We start from the raw sequence: 20367 nt of genomic DNA, 5'->3' as shown, positions 1-20367 counted from the left end.
GCAATATTTTCTTCCATTCTGTAGGTTGTCTTTTTACTATCTTGATAATCTCTTTTTATTTTTATTGTTTTACAATTAACAATATTTTTTTTAGATACGGGGTCTCGCTCAGCTGGTTCTGAACTGCTGGGCTCAAGTGATCTTCCCACCTTAGCTTCCCAAAATGCTGGGATTACAGGCGTGAGCCACTGCGCCTGGTGTATAGTCTCCTTTTTAATGCCCAATACACTCAAACATGTTTAACCTTACAAGGTTAGTGCTGAGAGGATTTGCAACTGTATCATGTAACTCTCTCACTGTTTAAGGGGGAGAAACTAAGGGCCTGAGAGAAGGTGAGACCCCTGGGTCAAACCATGACAGGAGTGGGAAGCTCTGGTTACCATTCTGACTATTAGAATCTGTTAACACTTCCAAGGAAGTTCAAATAAACAAGGGGAAAAAAGTCACCCCCTTTTGTCACATGTCCTGTGTGACTCAAACTACAGTTCTGGTTTAGTCACTCCACAGGATCCCCTGCAACCAGTGGGCGTGACTGTCATTTCCTCTTCCTTTTAACATTACTCCTGGCTAGGGTAGGGAGAAGCACAACAGTGGTAAAGAAAAGAGGAAAGAGAGCTCTGTCATGCTGTATCTGGGATTTCCTGTTTCACGTAATATACAAATGGCTGAACAAGCCACAACACACTCCAGGACAGCCCATGTCAAAAGGCTTACTCCACTTTTTGATGTGCTGATGGTGACATGCCTTGGCCTCAGACCCCAGGATACCCATTTGTCCACCATCGTTGTCCTTGATCCACTCCAGGGCCTTCCCCTTCCCTGTGGATGGATGACTGGAGCCACAGTCACTCATCTCCTGGCTCCTAACATGTTTTATTCCCAAGTTAGCTGAAGGACGCCTTCTGCCTTCACACCTCTGTGCACACTTCCTGGACCATTCTTGGTGTCTAGGTTATGATCACCCCATATTCAGCTTTGAATTTTTTTCCCTTTGTGGACTGGGGGCAGCATGTCTTCATTTAGTCTCCTTTTCTTTGGATAAATATCCTACATGGCTCCTTCTACTCTAATATTTAAATTTTTGGTCAACTATGTTTATTGCTCTGAATCTTTCATACGATCCCTATTGGCTAAATACCATTTTCTTTTGATAGTCTCTATCTTTGAAAAGATTGCATTTTTCCTATGTATATCCCACTCAAACCCTCTTTGAAGTCTGTTCCCACCCCAGAGCCTCTGGATTTGATCTTCTCTTTGCCTGGAACGTTTCCCCAGACCTGAAATTTTTGTGTACTGCTGAGCAGTCAGGCCTCACCTCAAACGTCACTTCCTCCGAGGCCCACTGTTTCTGATCACTCATTGAATATTGTCTTTTCCTTTCTAGTCAGTGTCATGGACTTTGTGTTCTCTTCTCCACAACCCTGTTCACTGGGAAATAGTCCTAGCTCCTTATCATTCATTGTGCCCACTGAGCTGATGTTCTCTTTGGAACAGAGATGTTAATTTTGTTTACTGCCATGCCTCTCATGCCCTCACCATGCCTGGCACATAAAAAAAGTTTCAACAAGTGGTTGTTGAGCAAATGAACATTTTCTAGGTCACAATTGCTTATTCCATATACTCTCAGTTAACTCATTTTCCCTGCAGTACAAACACCCCACCCTCAAACTCCCAAATCTTAGATCATAAGAAGTCATTCAGGCAAATCTGGAGAGGATTACTCCCTAATAAATACTTTGGTAAGGTATTGTATAGGGATGGTGGATGGTGACAGGGGTGTATTTCTGACACACATTAAGGACCATTCAAGATCCATCTACTCCTCCAGGCTTAGAAGAGTTGGAATGAAGTTATCTACATAGTTTAAGTAGGTAGAAAGTCCAGCCAAGAAATAAATCATACTGGACTAGGACGGTGACTCACGCCTGTAATCCCAGCACTTTGGGAGGCCAAAGAGGGCAGATCACTTGAGGCCAGGAGTTCGAGACCAGCCTGGCCAACATGGTGAAACCCCGTCTCTACCAAAAATACAAAAAGTTAGCTGGGCGTGGTGGCGCATGCCTGTAATCCCAGCTACTCGGGAGGCTCAGGCACAAGAATTCCTTGAACCTGGGAGGCAGAAGTTGCAGTCAGCCGAGATCACACCACTGCACTCCAGCCTGGGGGGTGACAGAGCAAGACTCTGTCTCAAAAAAAAAAAAAAAAAAAAAAAGAAGAAAGAAATCATTCTGTTACCTTGAGTTTCTGGAAGTCTAAGGACAATAAAGCAAATTATCTTTGCTTTTAGGCCTGGAGAACTATTTTTTTGTGTGTGTGCAATAATAAGATATAAATTGCAATGATAAGCTTTAAAAAATCTGCCTTCATCAGGAAATAACAGGTGTTGGAGAGGATGCGGAGAAATAGGAACACTTTTACACTGTTGGTGGGATTGTAAACTAGTTCAACTATTGTGGAAGACAGTGTGGCGATTCCTCAAGGATCTAGAACTAGAAATACCATTTGACCCAGCCATCCCATTACTGGGTATATACCCCAAGGATTATAAATCATGCTGCTATAAAGACACATGCACATGTATGTTTGTTGTGGCACTATTCACAATAGCAAAACTTGGAACCAACCCAAATGTCCATCAATGACAGACTGGATTAAGAAAATGTGGCACATATACACCATGGAATACTATGCAGCCATAAAAAAGGATGAGTTCGTGTCCTTTGTAGGGACATGGATGCAGCTGGAAACCATCATTCTCAGCAAACTATCGCAAGAACAGAAAACCAAACACCGCATGTTCTCACTCATAGGTGGGAACTGAACAATGACATCACTTGGACACAGGAAGGGGAACATCACACACCAGGGCCTGTTGTGGGGTAGGGAGAGTGGGGAGGGATAGCATTAGGAGATATACCTAATATAAATGACGAGTTAATGGGTACAGCACACCAACATGGCACATGTATACATATGTAACAAACCTGCACGTTGTGCACATGTACCCTAGAACGTAAAGTGTAATAAAAAAGAAAAGAAAAGAAAACTAAAAAAAAAAAAAAATCTACCTTCATTAATTTGTATTTAATTGATTTCTGTGTTCTCTTGCATGTATGGGCTCATCCTATGGTGATAGAAAGCTAATTAAAAGGGAGACCAGCATCCTCAAGTTCTTACACCGAATTAGTTAACACATTTTTCCATACTAGGAAAACCTACTCTCTCCTAGAGACCATGTCAAAAGTCTTTACAACTTATGACTCCAGAGGGACCTGTTTGTTATTTAGGAGGCTGTATATGAAAGTTTTGCTTTTTGAGCTGGCCTTTCCATTTCTAACCCAGCTTCCAAAATCATTTTTTCTGCATTCCTGCCACCCTCAACCTAGGAAACCTCTCTCTCAGTCCTTGACTACAGAGTCAGTATTTCTAGACAAACCCAAAAGTAATGACAAAAGGTCAACATGAAATTACAAACCATTAGCATCATGAGCACACCTGGAAAGGTCTGATAACCTTTTCCTTTATACGCTATGAACGTGAACCAGGTGTGTGTTCAGTTGCAAGATCCTTCACCCAATTTCCTCAGAGCCCCGGGATGAAAGGCTTTTAAAAAATATTTTCTTAAACTAGTTTGCTTTCCTGTATCACAAGTAGATTTCTTCTACTAGGGAAATGACAGATGAGGTGATTTGAGACAATGATCCTGTTTCACAAAACTCAGTCAGAGAAAAGCATCATATGGAAAAAGCCCAGTAGATTGTCCCCCAAGGGAAGCTATTCTCAGCTACCCAAGCTACTTAAAATGATTCAAAATCCAAAGGGTCAACATTCAGATCTGAGATAAAAATCTGTGGTCATCTCTCCCAATTGAAAAACAAAACAAAACTTAAAAAAAGAACTGAGAGGAGAAATTCTAAAAACCCTCTAAGGAAATAAGAGGTAATTAGTACATTTCATTTTTATAATTACTGAGATAATTCAGAGGTGGCCAGTTACTAACATTGGTATGTAGAAAGTTAATAGTTTTCCTTTATTTTATACAAATAACTAATTTAGAAGTCATGAAAAAGATGCTATTCACAATATTGTATATAAGAATAAATGTGTAAAACCTCTATTTTAAAAGTTTAGATCTGAAGTACCTAAGAAGGCTAGAAAAATGGAAAGACATACCTGAAATATTCAAGGTTCCTGTCACCTTAAAGGTATCTATACATTTAATGCAACCCTAATGAAGACTTTCTTGGGAACTAAAATGCCAATTATAAAGTACATCCAGAAAAAAATAAAACTTAACAAAGAGTGAAACAATTTTGAAAAATAGCAAGAATTGGGTAGGTAGCAGTGCAGTAATCATTACCAAATTTAAATACTTACTATAGAGCTATAGGAGTTTTCTGGTCCGGCGCAGTGGCTCACGCCTGTAATCCCAGCACTTTGGAAGGCCGAGGCGAGCAGGTCACTTGAGGTCAGGAGTTCAAGACCAGCCTGACCAACATGGTGAAACCCTGTGCCTACTCAAAATACAAAAATTAACTGGGCGTGGTGGCATGCGCTTATAAGCTCAGCTACTTGGGAGGCTGAGGCAGGAGAATTGCTTGAACCCAGGAAGTGGAGGTTGCAGTGAGCCAAGATTGCACCACTGCACTCCAGCATGGGCAACAGAGCCAGACTCTGCCTCAAAAAACAAAACAAAACAAAACAAAACAAAACAGCTATAGGAGTTTTCTATTGGTCATGAATAGACAAACCTATTTAATAAAATCATCCTGAAACACGCCCAGTAGATGCTATTATCATGTACTAAATTGCATTTCAAATCAAAATAGTTTTTTTTCACTTAAAATAAATATACTGAGACAACTGGTTAGCCATTCGGAGAGAATACATTAAGCTGTCTACTCTCTTATTCCTACAACAAAAATAAGTTGAAGATAGGTCAAAGACTTAAGTATAAAACAATGAAAACCGTAAGAATAGTTGGAGTGAAAAAGCATGGAGAGATTTTTCTCTTATAATTTGGCACAGAGAAGACCCAAGACAGACATAACACCTAAAATCTATAAACAGAAATGTTGACAAGTTTGATTATATAAAAATAAAAACTTCCCCCACAGAAAAGATACCAGAGACAAAGACACTTGAGGAAAAATGACATCAAACCCCTCAGACAGGCTAAGAGTTAATTTCCTTAATAAGAAACTCAAAAGTCAATGAAAAACAAAATTCAACCCAGTAAGGCAAGGGCAGAGGGGATGTCCTGAACGTTCACAGCAAAACAAGCAAGTTACTCACAATTAGGGAAAGACATTCAACTTTGCTTACAGTTCTTAAGAATGCAAATTTAAATGACATGCCTTTCCCCCGTGCATCAGATTCCAGGGATGAAACAGTGAGAAATGCAACATGAATTGTGGAAATGTACATTTGGTGCCATCTCTTAGAGAAGTCCCCATTGCCCTCTACCACATCATAAAATGTATGCCCTTTCACCTAGTAATTCTACTATCAACTTATCTCATAGAAAGACATCAGATCAATAAACTACATCACAAATGACATGTAAAGTACAGGTTAAGAATGTTGGCTCAGACTAGTTGGGCTCAAGCTCTTCTTGGTCATTTTCTTTATAATTTAATTCTCTGTGGTTTCTCATCTACAAAATGACAATAATGTTACCTCCCTTCTAAGGCTGTCACCATGATTAAAAGAGTTAATGGATATATAAAGTGCTTAGAACCATGCCTGGCACATAGGTTCATGTATTTAGCTATTATATTTATCATCATTAAAGCTATAGAATTGTTGACCCTTTGGATTTTGTATCATTTTAAATAGCTTGGGTAGCTGAGAATAGCTTTCCCTGGGGGACAGTCTACTGGACTTTTTCCATATAGGCTAATCCAAAAGCCTAGGAAAGCCTTCCTTGATAGCAGAATAATGAAACAAATTATAATACTTCCACACAATGGAATTCTGGCCAGGTATTTTAAAAAAGAAAGTCGATCTGTAGGTAATAACATGAAAAGAACTTATGATGTGCTGCCAGGGAGAAAGAAAAAAATATTTGGACAGTGTGTACATTATCTTCTCAATTGCAATGAATTATGTACGCATTTGTGTTTCTGAAAAGATAATCCTCACAGAAAAAGAGAGATGGAGGTCGGGTGCGGTGGCTTACGTCTAAAATCCCAGTACTTTGGAAGGCTGAGGTGGATGTATTGCTTGATCTCAGGAGTTTGAGACCAGTCTGGGGAACACGGTGAGGCCCTGTCTCTACAAAAATTACAAAAATTAGCCTGGCTTTGTGGTGCATGCCTATAGTCCCAGCTACTTGGGAGCCTGAGGTGGGAGGATCACTTGAGCCAGGGAGGTCAAGGCTGCAGTGAGCTGTAACTGTGCCACTGCACTCCAGCCAGGGCAACAGAGCAAGACCCTGTCTCAAAAACAAAACGACAAAACAAAACAAAAAAACAAGAAAAAGACAGATGGCAGAGGAGGACTCATGACTGGATTTCTTGAAAGTCTTGGCTACTCCATCATTCAGCCAAAAGTTACTCAAAGACTGGGCTGTATATGTGGTATTGTGCCAGGTGCTGGGGATACAGCAGGGAAAACCCTGCCCTCGTGAGGTTGAATTATATTGGGGAGTTTGACAACAAGCCTGAGCAATAACTAGATTATATAGGACTACGGAACAACAAAAGCAACAAGAGCAGGGAAAGAGAATTGGGAATATAGCAGGGAGATGAGTTTTTATTGGTTTTATTTATTTATTTATTTATTTATTTATTTATTTATTGAGACAGAGTCTCGCTCTGTTGCCCGGGCTGGAACGCAGTGGTGTGATCTCAGCTCACTGCAACCTCTGCCTCCTGGGTTCAAGCGATTCTCATGCCTCAGCCTTCCAAGTAGCTGGGATTACGGATGTATGCCTGGCTAATTCTTGTATTTTTAGTAGAGACAGTTTTTGCCATGTTGTCCAGGCTGGACTTGAGCTCCTGGTATCAAGTGATCCACCTGCCTCAGCCTCCCAAAGTGTTGGGATTACAGGCATGAACCACTGCATCCAGCAGATGAGTTTTAATTAGGGAGGTTTAGAGTAGTCTCACTGGGAAGGTAACACTTGACGTGTACTGTTTCTTCTGAAATATTCATGCTCAAAAAAAAAGAAAAGAATAAAATGAACAGCTCCATATAATCCCACCTCCAACACAGGCAGCTAATTTAGAAAATCCTACCACCTTGGTTGGTGGCATTTCACATGAATGCACCTAAGCATATACCTCAGCTTTGTTTCTACAAGCGTGGCTCTCCCACTACCGAAACTACATTCGACACACAGCCTCTTCCAAGCCCTCATGTTGTGTAAAATGCTTCTCAGCCGCTAAGTAATCCAGCTGGACGGCAGCTCTGTGGGTGGAAACCTTTTTCATCCATTTCCCTAGCCGATAAGAAACCAGAGCAAAGGTGAACGCTGAGTCACAGGGCCGAGCGGCCCTGAAAGTGTGTCTTTCAATGTTCATTCCAAGTAGCTAAGAAGGAAGGATGGTCTGAGATCCTGACCTACAGCCTGCTGATAATTTCCCAGCCACTCACCAGCGTGCATGGATGCTCAAGCCACTGTCTTATAATAGCCACGGCCCCAGGCAGATGGGAAGGGCCTTATTTTATTTATTTATGTATTTACTTTGTTGCTCAGGCTGGAATGCAGTGATGCTATCACAGCTCATGGCAACCCCATCCTCCCATGCTCAGCTCACTGCAGCATTAACTTCCCAGGCTTAAGTGATCTACCTCAGCCTTCCAAGTATCTGAGACTACAGGTGTGCACCACCACACTCGGCTAATTTTTAAGTTTTTTGTAGAGATGGGGTCTCCCTAAGTTGCCCAGCCTGGCCTTGAACCCCTGGGCTCAAGCGATCCACCTGTCTCAGCCTCCTAAAGTTCTGGGGTTACAGGCATGAGCCGTGGCACCCAGCGGGGAAGGTCCTTCTTATCATCTCCACAGAGATGTGGTGGATAGAGCAGGGAAACAGCATTACCAAAGGGAGCCCTATTAAAACACCAGGTGGTAGCTAAGTAGTCGTTTCCACACCATGGAAAGATTCAATTTGATTGCTTAGATAATTTTTTAAAAGGTAAATGATAATAACCTCTCATATCTCTCTTCCAAGCCCAATTGTTAGATGGCATCTAACAGTCCCAATGTGTAAGACAGCTGGCAGAGAAAGGGTTAAGAGTCTAGGCTTCAGACAGGTGTCCTGGACCATAGGCAAGCATACCATAAATAAATCATTAGGGCATTTGATGCAGATCCACTGGTGAGATCTTTGCTGCTGAATTGCACAGGAAAAGCTACAGGACCCAGAGCTCGGAAGAGTTAGGAGAGGTGGAACAGAATAAGCCCTTTCCTCAGGTTTGGGTCCCAGTGAGGCTTCCAGTGACTCATGGACGTCTGTGTGTCAATAGACCTCCCTGTGCTGTGAGGTCTATTCCTCTAGAATATAGACTCACGTACTATAGACTCACGCACATAGTGACCATCCTCACCTGTGGATTCCACTGCACCTAGCGTGGCACCTGAGACACCGTGGGAAGCTGCTGTTACCAAACCACTTTCACCTTTTACTCACCATTGGCACAATTTGACAGAAAGGCAACTAGCGAGGAGAGTCTGCTGAAGGAAAGTCTGCAGTGTTCAATCCCATAAGGAACAGAACATGCTCCTATGCACAGAGCAGGGCAGGGTCGGCAGAGTCTTCCTCAGGAATGCCACAGCCAGGGGCTTCATGCCACGAGAAGGGCAACACTAAGCAACCCAATCTGAGTGAGGTCAGGGTTCCCTCATAATGCATCCATTTGGGTATTCAAGCACCTACTGTGTGCCAGGCAGTGTGTTTAGCACAGCAAAACATGCTCAGAACTTCTGGTCCAGTAGAAGATTAAGCCAATTCCCCAGGCAGTCATGATGCTTTTGAGACCAGTGCTCTATGGGATGTGCCCAACTTTGGCAGCACCTGGTGGGCTGGAGAAGTGTGTGTGTGGCAAGGGATACATTTACCCTCTGCACTTTTAACTTATTTATACGATTTTTTAAAAATTATTTATTTATTTATTTTTTGAGACAGAGTCAAGCGATTCTTTTGCCTCAGCCTCTTGAGTAGCTGGGACTACAGGCACACGCCACCATGCCCAGCTAATTTTTGTATTTTTAGTAGAGACTGGGTTTCGCCATATTGACCAGTCTGGTCTTAAACTCCTGACCTCATGATCTGCCCACCTCGACCTCGCAAAGTGCTAAGATTACAGGCGTGAGCCACCACACCTGGCCTCTTTTTTTTTTTTTTTTGAGACAGTCTCACTCTGTCACCCAGGCTGGAGTGCAGTGGTACGATCTCAGTTCACTGCAACCTCTGCCTCCAGGGCTCAAGCAATTCTCCTACCTCAGCCTCCTGAGTAGCTGGAATTACAAGTGTGCATCACCACACCTGGCTAAGTTTTGTATTTTTAGTAGAGGGGGTTTCACCATGTTGGTCAGGCTGGTCTCGAACTGTGACCTCAAGTGATCTACCCGCCTTGGCCTCCCAAAGTGCTGGGATTACAGGTGTGAGCCACTGTACCCAGCCTACACATTTATTTTCAGCAAAGTAAACAAAAATTGTGGACCTGCCTATTCAGCACTGTGCCATGTGCTGAGGGACAAACACTTGGCTGATATAGTTCCTGCCATCTGGGTACTTATGGGTCTATCTAGTCCTAGAAACTCTTACAGAATGCTTCAGTGTGTGCAGTGAGCTCATGGGTTTGAAGGAGGAAGAGGCCAGTGCAGACTGGAGCACATTAAGACAGCTGATGGAACACTAGAACCTCAAAGATGTGTGATCCTTGATCCCTTGGCTTTATTGCCAATTGTCTCTTTTCCAGGGGCAAAGATGATGATCTGGCCAGACATGATGGTCCATCCCTGTGATCTCAGCACTTTGGGAGGCTGAGGCTGGAGGATCGTTTGAGGCCAGGAGTTCGAGACCAGCCTGGGCAACATAGTGTGACCCCATCTTTACAAAAATAAAAAATTTAGCTGGGCATGCCTATAGTCCCAGGTACTCAGGAGAATGAGGTAGGAGGACTGTTGAGCCTGGGAGGTCAAGGTTGCAGTGATCCATGATCCCGCCACTGTACTCCAGCCTGGGAGCCTGGATGTGCAGAGTGACAAAAGTGAGACCTGTCTAAAAAAAAAAAGGATGACAGTTCTACCAATCAAGCTGATGTCTAGTAAGATCTCAACTATGATTCCAGCCAGTGGCCCTGCCACCAAACCATCTTTCTCAACTGTTGTCTGTGTCTCTCTATCTACTTTCCTCATGGACAGACCAATCATCTCATTAGGTTGGATGGAGCCAAGTGGAAGTGGAGAAGGGGAATGGCCAGATGTGCTAGAGGCACTAAAGTGGGGCAAGTGGGACATTTAGGGGAGGTAAATGGTGAAGAGGTATTTCTGCTGGAAGTGGAGGGTCCATCTGTAGTTAAAAGGGGCGGGGGAAAGAAAAAGTCTTCAAGGATGAATGAGATGGTGCATGGGGCCCAGTGCAGACACAGCACCACTGGAGCCATTGCCTTCACATACTCCAAAGAGCCTGGGTGGGGCCAGGCCTTGGCCAGTTGAGTTGAGTAGCATTTATCAGGAAATGTCATGTTAAGTCAAATACCAAGAGCCTCTTAAGTCAGTCCGTTAAGATAGCATAGGATAGTTGAGTCACCCACAGGATGTGACCCCAGAAGTGACAAATCCCACAGGAGCTCAGGTCAATAGAGTCAACCTTGATCCACCACTGGGCTTGAAGTGAGTCACAGTCCAAATCCTGACCCTGGGACAACTTGTATGGGTGACACCCCCAAAGGGCATCCCAGGCCTGCTGACCAAGTATATTATGAGAGAACTGGGGTAAGAGGAAGTAGTGTCAGAAATCCACTGAATCTGATAAGGGGGTCTGTAAAAAGATAGGCCGGACAAAGTGCTAGGACCCCGTCACCTGTGCCAGGGTGAGGCAAGAGGTTGGGAAAGCGGACTTCTTGCGTTGGTTCTCTGCAGAATCAGCCCTTGCACTGCCTGTCACAACCAGTGGTCAAGGGTCAACAGTTTCATAGTGCAGGCAACAAGCTTTCTTGTCAATGGTGTCATTTCCAGGGACAACCTTTCAAGGTCATGCCCGTCCAGGTACCAGAGCAACAGCTCCTCACTTACTACATGTGTAGCCCTGGGGATAGTTACTTAAAGTCACTGAGCATCGGTTCCCCGCCACTGTACGCAGAAGGAGCAGGTGAAAATCACTACTTAAAGGAGATGCTGTGTATAGAACTGCTGGTATGCTGTCAGGCACATAGGAAGTCCTCAATCAAGTCTAGCTCCCTTTTCCTTCCCTTTTCCTCAGTTTTCACATCCTTGCCAATATCAGATGTTCTATTATGAGATGTCCCAAAAGAAAAGAGACGATCACGGTCTTGAACCATTACTGCCCCTCCACTTCTGTGCAAAGGTCTTAACAAGCCCCTTGTTTCTTTTTTCTTTTTTTCCTTTTTTTTTTTTGAGATGGAGTTTCACTCTTGTCACTCAGGCTGGAGTGCAGTGGCGAGATCTCAGCTCACTGCAACCTCCGCCTCCTGGGTTCAAGCGATTCTCCTGCCTCAGCCTCCCAAGTAGCTGGGATTACAGGTGACCACCACCATGCCCAGCTAGTTTTTGTATTTTTAGCAGAGATGGGGTTTCACCATGTTGGCCAGGCTGGTCTCAAACTCCTGATCCTAGGCCTCCCAAAGTGCTGGGATTACAGGTGAGCCACTGCGCCCAGCCAACAAGCCCTCTTTTCTATTTAAACAGAGCACTTCTAGTTGTAGGAACCATGGCCTGTCTCTGACCTAGCTTTCCCCTAGCCCCCACATCCTCAACTTGAGCCACTTGCAACCTCACAACTCTTAGAATAGAATAATCCATGAAGACTGGGAGATCCACCAGCTCCCCCCAAAGAAGGCTGATATTATGGCCTGACCACAGCAGTGCATGGGCTGTCTGACCTTCCAAACTCCAGATCTCATGTATTTATTCAAACAATGAGTTGAGAACCTGGGAAGTGTCAGGCCCTGTGCCAGGGGGACAAGTTGGTGAGAGAGTCCCTTTCCGAACTCAGGATGTGCGGACATACAACGGAGAAATAGACCCAGACGCATTTCCAGCAGAATGTGATAAGCAGTGATGGCTGGACTCACTGCTGCGGGGGTTGCCTCACCCTTGCTGGGTGCTGTCAGGCACAAAAGTCACCTCTGGCTGCACTCCAGCTGAGGGTCTGCCCATCTGCTGAGGAGGCATATGAGAGACAGACAGGAGCAGACACTGTATTTCTGGTTTCTAAAAAGTTGGCAAATCCTGTAGGCCAGGTGCAGTGGCTCACACCTGTAATCCCAGCACTTTGGGAGGCCTAGGCAGGCAGATCACTTGAGGTCAGGAGTTTGAGACCAGCTTGGCCAATATGGTGAAACCCCGTCTCTACTAAAAATACAAAAACTAGTTGGGCGTGGTGGCGCATGCCCATAATCCCAGCTATTCAGGAGGCTGAGGCAGGAGAATCGCTTGAACCGGGGAGGCGGAGGTTGCAGTGAACCGAGATGTTGCCACTGCCCTCAAGCCTGGGAGCCTAGGTGACAGAGCAAGGCTCATTCTAAAAAAAAAAAAGAAGAAGAAGATTGTCTTGATTAAATATAAGAGTACCTATGTACTGGTACTTCCCTGGCCTCATCTTCCCTCTCTACATTCATTTCTCTCTCCTTCCCCATCTCCAACCTCCTTGTAGTATCTGTGGTCTCACTGTAGGTGGATGGTTAGTATGCAATGACACACTGATACTGTTGTTGGTGTCTTTGCCCTCAAGAAATTATAATATAGCCTGGGAGAGACTATTTTAGGTCAGGCCAGGCTGAAACATTCTGTTTGATCTGGATTTAAAGGTGTTTTCTTTTTTTAATAATTAAATTTGAATGCATTTATCTGGGGTATGACTGCTCTGAATTTTGCTAAAGTTTCCACCATTAGCATCTTATTACACACCATCTACTCTACTTCTGTTTATTACTGCCTGTCCTATAAGCATTTGCATTTATACTTCTTGTTTTATTTAGGTTTTTGTTCCTTTTATTATGCCAAATACACAAAAGATGCCTACAAAATTTTACACCATGCCTCTTTCTTTTTTTTTTTTTTGAGACGGAGTCTGGCTCTGTTGCCCAGGCTGGAGTGCAGTGGCCGGATCTCAGCTCACTGCAAGCCCCGCCTCCCGGGTTCACGCCATTCTCCTGCCTCAGCCTCCCGAGTAGCTGGGAGTACAGGCGCCCGCCACCTCGCCCGGCTAATTTTTTTTGTATTTTAGTAGAGACGGGGTTTCACCATGTTAGCCAGGATGGTCTCGATCTCCTGAACTCGTGATTCGCCCGTCTCGGCCTCCCAAAGTGCTGGGATTACAGGCTTGAGCCACCGCGCCCGGCCTCACCATGCCTCTTTCAAGACATGTTCTGTGTTTAACCTCGAATACTGATCAGTCGGAGGGGACTACCACGGAGTGACTCCATATCAGAATATGGAGGGAGAAACAAACAAACAAACAAAAAAAAACCAAGTCAGTTTTCAATGTTTTTTTGTTTGTTTGTTGTTTTTGAGCCAGAGTCTCACTCTGTCGTCCAAACTGGAGTGCAGTGGCACCATCCCAGCTCACTGCAACCTCCGCCTCCCAGGTTCGAGCAATTGTCCTGCCTCCTGAGTTGCTGGGATTACAGGCGTATGCCACCACACCCGGCTACTTTTTGTATTTTCAGTAGAGATGGGGTTTCTCCCTGTTGGCCAGGCTGGTCTCTAACTCCTGACTTCAGGTGATCCACCTGCCTCGGCCTCCCAGAGTTCTGGGATTACAGGTGTGAGTCACTGCGCCTGGCCTTAATGTTATTTTTTAAGACTCTGCCTCTGATATAGAATACCAATCACCTACACATTGGAGCTACAGATTCCATCCTACCTTTCAGACCACCAAAAAAAGGTTGATATCTCAGAAGGTACCAAGCCCCGGCGGTAGAGTCTCTTTCTAGTGCTTACTCCCTGAGGGTCTTTGAGGTTCACCTTAGGACCCTCAGGCAGTGGGCATCAGGAAGGAAGTACTTAGGAATTAAGCAGTACCTGATACTTAACCTGTGACCCTGCTTCCTAAAATACACTCAACTCCATTCATCTGTCTCTCCCACCCCATGGGTCTCATTCATCAGTCTTATCCAACATAAAATTGAGGGCAAACCCCCAGCCCACCTCAGGGGAGCTATGCCGGCTGCTCAGACCCACAAAAAGAGGTCTCTGTTGTGGTTCACCTCCCCCAAGAGAGCTGGGAGAAAGCATGCCCCACATCCTTCCTTCCCCTTGCTCCTCCTGACACAGGATCTGAAGGCATGCCTGAGACCAGGAGGGAGAGAGCATGGTGTGCCTGTAGAACTCAGCCGGCCCTTGATTCTAAGTCGCTTCACGAAAGTTGGGGGTCAGGATGCCCCCTTGGCCTCTGTCACACCCTCACAAGACCCCCTTGCTGAATAACAGCCCCTCGATGGTCCCCTTACCCTGGGAGGGGGCCACATCTCTCAGTGCTTCTAGCCAACAGGGACTTCCCGGCTCCAAGTTCTTCCTGCCACACAAGTCCCTGTCCTTCTTTCCTCACTCCCGGTTCCTTCAGAGACAGGGTGGCTTCAGAACGTCCATGCGGGCAGAAGTCCGGCCCAGAGCGTCTCTAGTTCTGCCCTGCTCTGAGCTGTGCCGAGTCAGGCCATGTCAGGCTTTCTAACGTGCTCAGGGACTTCACTTCCTGGTTTTAATTTTTTTTTTTTTTTTTCACAACTGAAAGTGGAAGTGTTCTGACCAGGATGGGAGAAGCTGCCAAAGCTACCCTGGCTCAGTGTCAAAGCCTTTCACCTCAGCCCCTAAGGGCCGATACAAAAGCCAGCTTGCCTCAACACAATTTACCCTGTCCTCCTGTGGCCAATCACCTTTCAACTAAGATGAAAAAAAACAAACTAAAATAACTTGAGGTGCCCCTCAGATCAGAAGCCTCACAAAGGCAGAAGTGGCGCTGTTCCCTGCTGGATTTGGAGGACAGGAAAGTCTGGCTAGAGGGTACCTCAGCCCTCAGACCCACACCAAGACCTTTCACCCCATCTCTCCAGTCGCCAGAGCTGCCTGCCTTGGTCCCTGAAGCTGTTCTGGCAAAGCCAAGAAAACAAACAAGCAAGTCAAGAATGACAGGGCTGTGAGTCGTTCAGTTGGCATGATTTCTTTCCCTCTGACACATTCACACCTCAAAACTTAACTTAAAAATCGATTCCGCTGCCTTGGTCACCCCCAGTATTACCAGGACCTGTATTAGTCTCATTTTTGATCTGCCTAAGGCTGTGGCCACAGGTGGGCCCTGGAGCTGCCATTCGCAGATTAGGAAGCAGAAATAACAAATTTTCCTGCCCCTTCCCCACCTCACAGATACCTCAGAATGAAGCAGCACTTTCTCCTCAATCCCCCACGAAGGCTCACAGGAAATTCAGCCTGATCCTGGCTCTTTGCTGGAGCTAGATTAGGGTTCGTTCCTTCTACAGAGCTGGGTCTTAAGAGCTTCCAACTAAGGAAGCCAGGGTGAGCTGTGCCACAATCTCAGAGAACACAAGAGCTGAGCCCTTGGCCTCCGGGGAGCCGCCTTTGGACATGGAAGAAAGATGAAGGGCTGGGAGATGAAGGGGTGCCCGTGGCATTCCATCCTCCAGCTCATCTCACGACTGGAGGAGCACTTGGCTTTTGCTTAGTTTCAGGAACTCAGCACCCCAAGAGGCAACTTCCTCTAGAGGAGAGCAGAGGATGGCAGAGTGGGTGTTGAATCTCAGCCACGCTAATACCTCTGGGCCCTTCACCGGGTGCTGTCTTCCTTCACCAAAGGGCTCAGGGCTAGGAGAAGATACATATTTATTGATTTTTAATTGACCTCCACCAATAAAAATGCTCAAGTTCAGGAAGGTTGACTCATTCTAAAGGCCCATCAGTTGTATTCCTATCAATCCTCTGTGCACATGAGTGACACCCTCAGGATTTCAGGGGGTAACTAGAAGTTTTGGCAACCCACAAGAATTCTGCGTTGTTGGGCAGGCTGTGGAAACTGACCAAACAAGACTCAAATTCTAGCCACACCACCTTTGAGCTACGTAGCTTAGGCCATGCTGTTTAACAGCCTGGAGACACACTATGCATCTGTGAAATGGGAATGATACCACCTGCTTTACAGGAGGAGATACACCAATGAAGTAACGTACATCATCTACCCAGAACAGTCCCCAGCACCTAATTGAATATCTGCTGATTCCTTTCCTCTCTCTCTGCCAAATGGGACTCTCTGCCGTCAGCAGCTGACACATGATCCTTCTAACTACACTGAGACAGAAACTTCTCAATGGAAGATGAAGGAGACCCACGTTCTGGCTTTGTGTGCTTTAGTACACTTAGCAAAATCAGTGTTCCCTCCCAATTCCATCCCCTGCTAGCATTTGGACAGCTCATGTATCTCCACCCCCTTTCCAACGGATTTTTTTCTTTGCCTCCCACACAAGTCAGCTGAGATTACTATTCAACTAAATGTAATTTCATATTATAAAAGAGCCTTAGGCTGAGAGTAAGAAATCCCACTTTCTTTCCCCACACCACCCCCCTCCCTACTATCTCACAGATACATTCAATATAGAGCAGGTAGTACCATTGCGGCTTACCTTGGAAGAAGACTCTTCCTTCCCGGGTCGAAGAAGCGCTCCCCTCACAGCTGGCTGTACTGATTCAGCACCACATTCAGGCACTTCTACTCTTTCCACAGCTCCTGGGACTGACTGGGACACACCCGAAGTTACTGTGTACTGTCCTGAGAGTGGCCAACACACTCCCCTGGAACCTTTGAATCTGTCGCAATAGAAGTTCAAAGGTAGAAGTTACCTGTTCAAACCCCTGTAGTAACCTCTGACAGTAAGAAAAGCAGTGTTCGGCAAAAGATTACAACAAGAGATTGTTATGCAATGGGCTTAAGAGGGAAAAAATAAAAAGACGGCCCTCAGTTCAGAAAGCTAACGTTTACCAAGAGAAACCTTCGATAAAGCTCTGCCTCAGGGGAAGGAGAAGGGGTAGACAGGGCTTTGTATCTGCTTTGGGGGCACAATCCTTGAGACTGTGATAGGAAGAGGAAGGTCTAGATTACTAGAGGAAAAAGGGCTCCTTGAGATCAGAGTGAGAGAAAAATGAGAAGCCACTTTAATTGGCTCAAGCTATAACTTTAGGATTCAGACTACGCAGAGGTGTGCATTTGGAGACCAGCTATCTTCTAGAAAGGACTACTGTCCCCTTCAGCATTAGAACGTGTCCAAGACAACCAAATGAGCCAAATCAGTCTAGAGTCTAGTCTGAGAGACTAAATACAACTCTAGGAGAGTTGTATTTGGGATTCGGAATCATGAACACAGTCTGCAGCACACATAGTCTAGCAAGGTGCTCAAATAAGAAGCATTGCTACTGCATCATGGTTCAGCCATCCTACTCTCTTTCCTCTTTTTTTTTTTTTTTGAGATGGAGTCTCACTCTGTTGTCCAGGCTGGAGCGCAGTGGTGCAATCTCAGCTCACCACAACCTCCGCTTCCTGGGTTCGAACAATTCTCCTGCCTCAGCCTCCGGAGTAGCTGCGATTATAGGCATGTACCACAATGCCCGGCTAATTTTTTTTTTTTTTTTTTTAGCAGAAACAGGGTTTCACCATGTTGGCCAGGCTGGTTTCGAACTCCTGACTTCAAGTGATCTGCCCGCCTCGGCCTCCTGAAGTGCTGGGATCATAGGCATGAGCCACCATGCTCAGCCTCTCTTTCCATTTTGAAGTTCCCTAGTCGCCGTTCTTGATTCCAAGATCATTAGGACTGCAAGGCATCATTACTAAACAAAAACAGTGGGTAGAAATGAAACAAGCCCTGGAGACAATGTGCAACCTCTACTGTATGGGTGAGGCCAAGGAGGCCTTTTCAGGTGAAAGAAGGCTTCTGGAATCACACAACCGGTTGGTCAAGACAGCGCCTGACTCAGAGTCACGAAGAACCGCTGCAGCACCTTGGCCTCTAGGCTGCCCCATTGATCTGTGTATGTTCAGCTACCAGCAGACCTTAGATCCTTGAAAGCTTTCTGTGCATCAGTTTTGCAGAAATTCAGGGAAATGCTGCATTAGGTTTCTTCTTACTGTATTTGGTCAGGTGGCCAATATCAAAATCAGAAGCTAATACCACTTCCTGTTGACTCTTGTGTGGAGGAGAGACTAGAATATTAACACAGAAGCCTTCTTAGGTCAGATTCTCATGTGCATTAACTTTTTTTTTTTTTTTTTTTTTTTGAGATGGAGTCTCCCTCTGTTGCCCAGGCTAGAGTGCAGCGACTCTATCTTGGCTCACTGTAACCTCTGCCTCCTGGGTTCAAGCCATTCTCTTACCTCAATCTCCTAAGTAGCTGGGACTACAGATGTGTGTCACCACGCCTGGCTGACTTTTATATTTTAGTAGAGATGGGGTTTCACCATGTTGGCCGTGGCTGGTCTTGAACTCCTGACCTCAAGTGATCTGCCTGCCTCGGCCTTCCAAAGTGCTAGGATTACAGGTGTGAGCCACTGTGCCTGGCTTTTTTTTTTTTTTTTTTTTTAAGACAGGGTCTCACTCCTGTCACTCAGGCAGTGGCAACATCATGGCTCACTGCAGCCTTGACTTCCTGGGCTCAGGTAATCCTCCTACCTCGGGTTCGTGAGCAGCTGGGACCACAGGTCATTGCCACCACACCATTTAGGTAACAGTCCTCTCTCCAGTCACCTACCTTTGCTGAGCCACAGAGGCCTGGATTCTTCAACACACAGGATTTTTCTTTTTTTGAGACAGGGTCTTGCTCTGTCACCCAGGCTAGAGTACAGTGGTGCAATCTCAGCTCACTGCAACTTCCACTTTCTGGGCTCAGGTTATCCTCCCACCTCAGCCTCCAGAGTAGCTGGGACTATAGGCATGCACCGCCATACCTGATTAATTTTTAAATTTTTACTAGATACGGATTTTGCCATGTTCCCCAGGCTGACCTCTTACTCTTGGGCTGAAGTCATCCACCCACCACGGCCTCCCAAAATGCTAGGATTACAGGCGTGAGCCTCTGCACCCAACCTGCTTCACTAACTCTTTTCTTTATTTTTTTTAATCTTAGAGATGGAGTTTTGCTCTGTCACCCAGGCTGGGGTGCAGTGGTGTGATCTCAGCTCACTGCAACCTCCGCCCTCTGGGTTCAAGTGATTCTCCTGCCTCAGCCTCCTGAGTAGCTGGGACTACAGGCATGCACCACCATGCTTGGCTAAGTTTTGTATTTTTTTCGTATAGACGGAATTTCACTGTATGTTCACCAGGCTGGCCTCAAACTCCTGACCTCAGGTGATCTGCCCGCCTCGGCCTCCCAAGGTGCTGGGATTACAGGCATGAGCCACCGTGCCCAGCCTGTTCATTAACTCTTGAAGGTCACCTTTTTGCTACAGAATCTTAGTCCTTCCTTAGCATGTGAAAGAAAAGGGCTTCTAAGAAGTGGCTAAAGAAGACGGTTCAATGGGGATTGGGGGTGTGAGAACTACTTGACTGGACTAGGGCCCAGTTGTGTTAAGTAGCAACCCACTGAACTGCTTTGACACCACACTTACCAGAGAGCAAGATACTCCAAGCCAGGGGTTCCCAAACTTCAGCATCACAATCCTCAGGGAGGGCTTGTTAGTTACAACATAGATTTCTGGCTAGAATTTCTAACTCCCTAGGTCTGATCTAGGTTCCAAGAATCTGTATTTCTAACAATTCCAGGTGATATGGATTCTGCTGGTCTGGGGACCACCCTTGGACCACATTTAGGAGCATCTCTGCTTCAAGCAGCTATCCTGGCTTCAAAGGGCCCAGCTACTGAAATGTCACAGGAATCACATTTGCTATGGTGAGCCTGCAGGTGGGGGGAAACTTGACACAGAATGGAACTCCTCAGATGCTCCAGGAGAGAGGCGGTCTTCAAGAGCAGCCTGCAGGCCAAGTCTCAGAGCACTGCTTTGGCCACAGCAGGAGGTATTGGCAGTCACGGTTGTACTTCTTTAGGTAAATATAAAACAAAGCTGCACAGCATCACCACTAGACAGCCCAGGTGGGTAGGAGAGTGGGTGTGTGGGGGACATCAGCTGATCCAACAACAGTCATTTTACTTATGAGGGTATCTAAAATGCCAGAACGTGAGGC

General features: G+C 45.6%; 1 protein-coding gene across 3 annotated transcripts in view; it reads right to left on the bottom strand.

Annotated features, from left to right (window-relative positions):
• ACSL5 (acyl-CoA synthetase long chain family member 5) overlaps positions 1-17078 on the bottom strand; it is a 54903-nt gene extending 37825 nt beyond the window's left edge. Inside the window, exon 1 of one of the 3 annotated variants that reach the window (XM_050804363.1) lies at positions 16822-17078. The gene's annotated coding sequence lies outside the window, so the exon portion shown is untranslated. Of the gene's footprint in view, positions 1-14643; positions 14990-15557; positions 15960-16821 lie in introns of those variants that run through there. The other 2 variants (XM_050804364.1, XM_050804362.1) reach the window with 2 other exon arrangements.
• Positions 17079-20367: the final 3289 nt, after the last annotated feature.

This window comes from Macaca thibetana, chromosome 9 (assembly GCF_024542745.1).
Source record: "Macaca thibetana thibetana isolate TM-01 chromosome 9, ASM2454274v1, whole genome shotgun sequence".
NCBI classification, from domain to species: domain Eukaryota; kingdom Metazoa; phylum Chordata; class Mammalia; order Primates; family Cercopithecidae; genus Macaca; species Macaca thibetana.
This window is presented reverse-complemented; position numbering and strand designations above follow the sequence as displayed.